The following is a 9,145-nucleotide window of genomic DNA, read 5'->3' on the forward strand; positions in this document are numbered from 1 at the left end:
CACATATTTTATAATGTGATGCTCTTCGGGCTTAAAAATGCCAGAGCCATTCGTGAACAAGATGATCGAAAAGCAAATAGGTAAAAAAAAAATAGAAATGTACATAGATGACATTTTGGTCAAGTCTTTGAATGCAGGTGATCATTTAAAGCACCTCCAAGAGACTTTCGATATCTTGAGGAAGCATAACATGAAGCTCAACTCGAAAAAAATTGTGTTCGGGGTTGGCTTCGGTAATTTCTTTGGTTTCTTGGGTTTACAAAGGGGGATCAAGGTAAATCCTAATAACATCAAAACCATTGAGACATCCTGGACTAGCTGACTGATGGTAGGCTATAATCTCGTGTTTTGGTCGCTTATTGCACTCCAATTTACTGCACTTTAATTGAGTTTGAGCTTTAATCGCTAGTGTTTTGCACTAATTGCATATTTTATGCCTTGTAGGAGTGATTCGAGTGATGTATATGTTATGGAATGAATTCGAGTGATTTGGAGCTATTAAGTGTGAGTAAAAGCCCAAGGGATTAAGCCGGGATTGCGTTCGGGGGTCGAAAACAACATCTGGATATCAAAAAGTCAAAAAAAATTCGTACTTTGAGAATCCCCCCTTGCCGCGCGGCATGTGGGGCATCGCACCTATTCAAAATTCCTGTAGCCTGTCAGAATCAGCTCTCTGAACTTCCCCACTAATGCCCCGCATGGTGCGTCGCCCCAAGCGGCACGCCTGTGCAATTTTTACAGAGCTAGAATCCTATTTCGTGTAGGAAAAGGTGTTTTCATCTGGGCCCGACCCTACTTAGTATAAATACATGTAAAAATGTTATTTTGAGGACTTCTGACATATATTAGACCTAAGGAAGCTAAGGAGGAGGTGGAGAAGCAAAAGCACAAGGATTTCATCATTCAATCCTCACTCAAGACAAGAGTTTAGATCATTTTATGTTTTCCTTTGATTAAAACATTGTTATGATAAATTGCTCCATATATATGGAGTAGTTCTCTTTAGGGTTTGATGGATTTGGTGTCTTGATACTTGTTTGTGGATATTAATTCTATTTCTATTATTGGAATCGTTTTGGATGTTTTAATCGTTGCATCCATATTCACTTGTTCATGTAATCGAGAGAGGCATAACTTATGATATCTTTGCATTTTAATTTGTTGGCTGAAGTCATTAATTCTTCTTAGTAATCGAAAGAGGCTAATTGAATTATTAATTAAACTTAGTTAGTAGGATAATCGAGAGAGGTTCTCCTAAAGACTAATCCACTATGAATTCTTTCATATCTTCACGTACTTAAAACTGGTTCATCTTGTGAGGCTGAGACATAATCGAGACGAGTTTCTACTAAACAATGGAATTAATAACCAAGTGACTTCGAGAGACTCATTTGAATATTAGAAGTGAATTATCTGGAGTTAAATCCGAAACATTTGTCTTGGAACTATCCTATCAACCCTATTTTCCCCAAATCAATATCTTCCTTTGCCTTCTATTTGCATTGTTTGTCATTAGTCAATAGCTTAGACTCTTAGCTAATTTTAGTTTAAATCACATAATTCTCAACTGTTGATCATCTTGGATAACAATCGAGCTATAAACTACGAAAATACTGTTTAACTCCAATCCCTATGGATACGATATTTTATTTTACTATATTCGACTAGCGAGCATATTTAAGTGTGTGTTTTGCGATCGTCACTGACAAGCGTAAAAGAAGTACAAAGGCTAACCTGAAGATCGGCCGCATTAAGTAGGTTCATCTCTTGATTCCAGGAAAAATGTCATCACTTCTTCTCTCTTTTGAAGAAGAAGAACAATTTCGAATGAACTCGAGAATGTCAATAGGCCCTGAAAGACCTGAAACGTTATCTATCAAGCCCCCTGATACTTAAAACCAGGGAAAGTGAATAATTGCTAATATACCTAGCGGTCTCAGAGGTAGCGGTAAGTGTCGTTCTAGTCCGGGAGGACAAAGGTACACAATTTCCCGTCTATTATGTTAGCAAAATTTAATCAGAAGTGGAGACTCGTAATCCGCACCTCAAAAAACAAGCCTTAGCTCTCGTAGTCGCCTCTCGAAAGCTTAGGCCTTATTTTCAGTGCCACCCGATAGCCGTTGTGACAAACTTCCCCTTGCGGAATGTTCTTCACAAACCTGAGTTATAGGCCGGCTGACCAAATGGGTAGTCGAAATTAGTGAGTTCGATATTGAATACAAGCCTCAGAGTGCGATAAAATCACAAGTTTTGACCGACTTTATGGCCGATTTTAGTCCCGGATTATTGCCCCTGTCTGCTAAAGAAGCAGTGCTGGTGTCGAAAATGACTTTAAGAGTTTAGACCTTGTTCACGGACAGGTCTTCCAATGTGAAAAGATCCGGGCTCGGGGTAGTCCTAATCACGCCTTCGGGGGAAACCTTTTGGCAGGCCATAAAAACCGTTCCGTTAACTAATAATAAAGTCGAGTATGAGGCTTTGGTTGCAGCACTCGAATTGGATCGGGGACTTGGCTCTGAGGTAATAGAAGTCAAATGTGATTCCTAGCTGGTGGTAAACCAAGTGTACGGAATTTTTGACACAAAGGAGGAATGCATGCAACAGTATGTGAATAAAGTTCAGGCATTGCTTGCACGATTCAGGTAATGGTCAATCGCACACATTCTGAGAGAAGAGAATGTGAAAGCAGATGCAATGGCTAATTTGGGGTCGTCTACGGAGATGAAAGGATCCGACTCTGGTACTGTCGTTCAACTTCTGCATTCGGTACTAGATGTGGACGACTATTGTGAAGTAAATACAACCAACCTAGTCTGGGACTGGAGGAATGAGTTCATCAAGTATCTTCGGCATGGAAAGTTGCTTGAAGACCCGAAGGGGTCCCGGGCATTACGCACCAAAGTGACTCACTACAGCCTCTTGGGTGGACAATTACATGGAATATCATTCCAAAGCCCATTGGCCAGATATTTAGGAGCCTCGGAGGCGGACTACGTGATGTGAGAGGTCCATGAAGGAATTTTCAGGAACCATTCCGGTGCAGATTCGTTGGTGCTAAAGCTAATTTGGGCAAGATACTATTGGCCCCGAATGGAACAAGACGCAAAGTCATTCCTTCAGAAATGCGACAAGTGTCAGTGCCATGCGCAGTTGGTGTACCAACCAGCTGAACTTTTGCATTCAGTACTGTCCCATGGCCATTCATGAAATGGGGGATGGATATAGTTGGTCCGCTGCCATCGGGTCCCGAAAAGGTAAGATTCCTTTTAATTTTAACCAATTATTTTACTAAATGGGTTGAAGTAGGTCCGTACCAAAATATTGGTGAGTGCAAAGTGATCGACTTCCTATGGGAACATATAAATTGCCGGTTTGGAATACCGAAGGAGATTGACTATGATAATGGACCACAGTTCATAGGCTCCAAAGTCAAAATTTCTTGAAGGCCTAAAAATAAAAAGGATTACATCCTCACTATACCATCCGAGTGCTAATGAGCAGGCGGAGTCGACCAATAAGTTGATTATCCAAAACCTCAAAAAGAGGTTAGAAGCATCTAAAAGCAAATGGCCCAAAGAGTTACCGGGTGTGATATAGGCGTACCAGATGACGTCAAAATTAAGCATGGGAGAGACACCTTTATCTCTCGTATACGGCGCGGAAGATCTGATCTGGCGGAAGTAGGAAAACCAACCTTAGGGTTCTCCCAAACAGATGAAGAAGTAAATAATGAGGCATTGCTGGTGAAGCTGGAATTGCTCTATGAATGTAGGGACTTGGCACATGTGAGGATGGTGGCTCAGAAGCAAAGGATGGAAAGATACTATAACCGGAGGGCCAATCTCTGCTACTTTAAGACTTGGTTTTGAGGAATGTGACTCAAAACACTCAGGAAATCAACGTTGGGAAGTTGGGTCTGATGTAGGAAGGTCCCTACCGGGTTTCAGTTGTCACCGATAAAGGATCATACGAGTTGAAGAATCAAGATGGAGTCAAATTGCCCAGTAATTGGAACGTGACTCACCTTAAAAAGTATTATTGCTGATGGATCCTACCTATACTAAAAGTATGTGCTGCTGCATCCTTTTTCTCTTCGATCAGTTTTTGTCCCAATCGGGTTTTTCTGGTAAGGTTTTTAATAAAGCGGCAATGGGAAGCATACTACGAAGGGAGCGTCATCAGCAAAGTTAAGACCTTTAAATAACAAGGCATTGGGATCATAAATCACTATGAGATGGTTGATAGTCTTTGGCTCGATGGCAAGTTCTTAATGGGAAACAAAACTTTCCATCAAACCAAAGACTATCCAACTGTTCATAAGTATTTAACCAATGTAGCAAGACCTCTAGTGTTCCAATTCGCATACTTCGTATCCGAACACTAGGGGGGATAGTATTGGATATGACAGTAAGGATTCCATGAAAATCGTGACTATGAGACCCGGGAACAACAATGTCTCATCCGGACCGGGGACTGCATGGCCAGCCTCGTAGAAACAAGTTGTATGAGTTATCCTTATGTATTGGCAATTTTTTTTCTTTACCAATCGAATGCTTATAAAGATGGAAGGAATAAAATAAAGTCCTTTTGTTTTTATCTTGTTTCTTGTCCAAACAATGAGTTAATTTTATCATTTGAAAGTTAACAGAAAACTTCAAATGCTTGTGCCGGAATAAATATGAGACGCCCTTTTCAAGAGCACCGTAAACATAAGAGGGCCCTCTCTTATTAGTAAATGGTTGGTTCCGGAAGAGTTTTTTCCCGGAGCAAGATGCTATCGGATGAAAATACACCCGAAGCCTTATCTAATTCATTGGAAAAAGAACAAACTTTGCGCAAGACTTAAGTAAAAATCCTCTTCGTTAATAAAAATGCCAAACGGCATAAGTACAAAATCACAAAGGAAAAACAACAAAAGAAAAAGGAGAAAAATCTAAATATTGTCGCCACCGAAACTCGGGGAGGGGGGGGGGAGAGGCCTCTACGCACCCCTTCTACCTGGGAGAAGTGGGCAGATCAGCTGCCGGTTTGGGGCCTGGGCTTTTATCATCATTCTCTTCAAGTTCCTCCTCGGTTCCCAAATACTCAGAACCGGTACTCAATGAGTCAGTTGCTTTAGGTTGAGCCATGAGACGTTCTCGAGCAGTTAACTCCAACGCCCGGGCCTTGGCGATGTCATCAGTAATATCAACAATGCCCGCTTTGGTCTCCTCCAAGGTTTCTCTCCTCATATGATACATAGCGTACACCTATTCAAAGATGAAGGAATCCCCTTGGTGTTGGAGCTTTCCCTTAAGTCTGTCAACCTCGGCCAAAAGGCCATCCTTCTCGGATCTCGTGGCAACGAGGCTAGAACCAAGATCACCGATTGTGGAAAAATGAACCGGTTCAGATCCATGATTTTCTTGAATCTCTCCTCCATCCAAGACTTCTTCTCCTTGGTGGCATTAGCCTCCTCGGTTTTGGAGTTCAAGGCTGCCTCCAAATTATTCACCTGTTCAACGGAGGTAGACTCGCGCATGGCGGCAGGAAGAACAACATCTTGAAGCTCGACCCACCTAGCCTTAGCATCTTGAAGTTGTGCATGTAGCTGAGTTGCTTCTTGGATATGGGCCATCACTTCTTGCTCACTGTGCTGCAACTGGACCTCAAGCTCGCCTGCTTCAGCAGCCTTTGCCTCTAACACCGGGAGACGCGATCTCAATCCTTTCGGCCAACAGCTGATCCCGTCCGGACAATATTGACGACCAATTTTGACCTTCCCTTTATAAATTAATTTATTTATAATTATTAATTTCCAATAAATATGTTGAAGATATTTTCCAATTAATAATACTTATTTTAAAGTAATTAATCTTGTTAATTAGTGATTTGGTCATTATATAGTTTTAAAAAAATTATCTTCACTATTTTACTATTTTTAAAACTGTTAAATATTTTCGTATTCATTACATAGGTTTATAATTAATTTAATAAGTTTGTTCTTTATTTTTGGTAAAATAGCCTACTATTTCAAAATAAATCCGAAATTAATGTCACAAATAGAAAATAGGAATTTAACAATTAATTAGCTAATTTACAGTAATTAGTAGTATATTTGATGATTTTAATTTCTATTATATTTTTATTGAAATTATTTAAGTCTAATTAAATTAATTTGTAAAAGGTTAGAGATGAATTGGCTACATTTGCAGTTGTGCAATCAAACACGAAATGGCTATTTCCTAAATTAAAACAAGCCCAATCGTAATCTGACCCAGTCCAAACACCTCATCACTCCACCTTGGCAATGTGTGACCTTCTCTCCGAATCAATTAGAATTTGCCATGTCACCCGTCTCTATCACTCACACAAAAAGCACATTCGATCTGAGCAGTTGATACATTTGATCAACGGCCCATATTTTATTTCATTTTTTTCCTTTAATTTTAATGCCTCACCGGATTTAATCCTCACCGTCGAAACCCGGAGATCCAACGGCCACTGGTTTTTCTCATTTTAAACCTTTAATCTTTGAATTATCAGGGCCGTTGATCTAAAGGTCAAACATCCAATCACTCCCACCCCTCTTAACTCTTAGAGACGACCAAAACTACGCAAAACCCCAATCATTCTCTATTGACTGTGCTGCCCTCCTTTCCTTTTCCCCACTCTATTACCTCAACTCACAGAACCAAAATCAATTACAAACCTTGCAAGAATTCGTGCAAGATCATGAATCAGCAATAAAATCATCTCTTCTATCTCCCCTAACCGTGATTCTCGCCGATTCGCTACTCGTTTCATCACTCGAAATTCAAATGCCCAAATCTGAAACCCTTGATTCAATGATGCAATATCAAATCTCCAGCTTTCTCTCATGAGCTGTTAAATCCATGGCATGCATGAGTATTTCTTTATCATCATCACTGTTATTATTTGTCCAGAGGTCAAACGTGGTGACCTTTGGAAATTGGGGTTTTATCCGATGGTCTCTTGCCTGCAATGGCTTGGTTTCACTCAGGTAAATCTTCTCAAGTTTTACCTCTGATTTCCTTTGATTTTCACTCATTCGTTTGCATCATCTGAGCTTCTTCAGTCTTCCCTATAATTTTTTGAATCCATTGAAACCCTAAGGTATTGAATTGGCATAATAAATTGGGATTTTAATTCTCTTACCTAACAAGAGAAGAAATACACGAAAAAGAGCATAATAAAAAGCTTTCGGTTTACAGTTTCAAAAAGTCTAGGTTTTAATCGATTTCTTATCTCTTCCCTTTCCGGTTCTCAGTTCTAGTGATTGTTTTAGCTCTGAGTTCCTAAACGGCTTAAAATAAAATCTTCATTTGGTTTGCTGCTCAAAAGAAAGTCAGTGAGCCTTGACAACTTTTTCTTTAATCACCTAACTGAAGTCATGTTTATTCTATTATTTTCTTGTTAATTGACTCTGCTTCTGATATATTAGGACTAATTTTCTCTATGTGTTTTGTCATTAGTTCATGATTGATCACTAAACTTTAGAGTTATAAGCTTATCTAATAACCTGAAATCAGAATCATGCACTAATCGATTGTTCTGGTAATCTTAATGAATATTTTTTTTGAGTAACTTATGCATTGTTAAGTTTCTGTGGATAACAAATGATCCCATGTAGCTATTTTAACTATTAGACATCCCTAATGTTCTACTGTGGTTCTCATATATTCTATACTAATTTGTCTTAGTATTATTGGTATGACTCACTTGATAAACTAACCTAAAATGGATATGAACCCTGAATGATAAAGATAGGATTGTCACTGGTATGTCAGCTCGTGGCATTTAGGTCAATTTCTCCTTTCAAATGTGCTTATGAATCTATTGATTTTTGGAAGGCTATTAGTCTTCTGTTAAACATCATGATTGTGTAATCATGTGTCACGACCCAAAAACCACAAGTCGTGATGGCACCTAACTCAACCCGCTAGGTAAGCCAACTAACAGAAAATACAACTTAACTGAGATTATAAGACAATAGAGAATAAATAACTGAGCATTTATAAATTTACCCAAGACCTGGTAGTACGACTCATGGGCTTCTAAGACTTGGAATTTACAAAGCTAGTATGAATAAATACACGTTCTGTTTGAAAGATACATAAGCAGAATAACAAAACCTACGCTACCAAGGATAAGAGGCAGCTATATCCGGAATGCGCGAACATCTTCAGAATCAGCACCCGACATCACCAGCAGCTCAACTTCAGAAATCTGTACACATCGTACAGAAGCGTAGTATCAGTACAACCGACCCTGTGTACCGATAAGTATTTTTTCTAACCTCGTCGAAGTAGTGACGAGGCTTTCAGTTAAAAAATGCTTGTTGTTATAACTTGTACATTAGATTAGCAGTAAAAGCAGTTCAAAGCTTAACAGATAAAAGTACCGTATACAACTCTGCGAGACAGTCAATAACTACTAAAAGGAATCACAGTAGAAGATTTACAAAATTTCCTGGTATGAGAATTATATCCAAGATATCAAGTCAAACGGCACGGTAACACCCTTCGTGCTTCTATCTCTGCCTCACCATATATATACATAGTTTTTGTGACAAATCAATTAGCACGGCAACACCCTTTGTGCGTTCAACTCTTCCTCCTGAATTACGAGTAACAGAACCAACCAGATGACAAAAATATCGATAACAGGAATTACAAAGTAGGAAATACGCAAGTAACAACAATGGACAAAGATGCACATGTGGGCAACAGTAAAAGACTAAGCGGAAAGCACGTGAGTAATAACAATAATTGAAAATCAAGGAATATCAACTTCAATTAACTAGCATATTGGAGGCCTAAGTACAAATATAACAAATAACACGGAAATACATGATCTTTACAAGTTGACAAGTAAGGGCATGAATGGCTAACATGGTGGAAGGCTTATACTAAGTGCTACAGAATAGATACAACATGAGTATATTTATAAAAGCAGGAAATAGGCATGGTATATGCAAGTTAAGTAAGTAGAAGGTATGAGAAACACAACAACAATTGAAATAGAATTCAATGACAAAGCAATAGCAAACAAGTCATATTAGGTCTATAATTATGACAACAGTTCAGGGTAAAGACATGAACGTATACACGAAAAACTCATATCAAGCATAATACATGTCCCT

Source organism: Nicotiana attenuata, unplaced genomic scaffold (genome assembly GCF_001879085.1).
Source record: "Nicotiana attenuata strain UT unplaced genomic scaffold, NIATTr2, whole genome shotgun sequence".
NCBI classification, from domain to species: Eukaryota; Viridiplantae; Streptophyta; class Magnoliopsida; order Solanales; family Solanaceae; genus Nicotiana; species Nicotiana attenuata.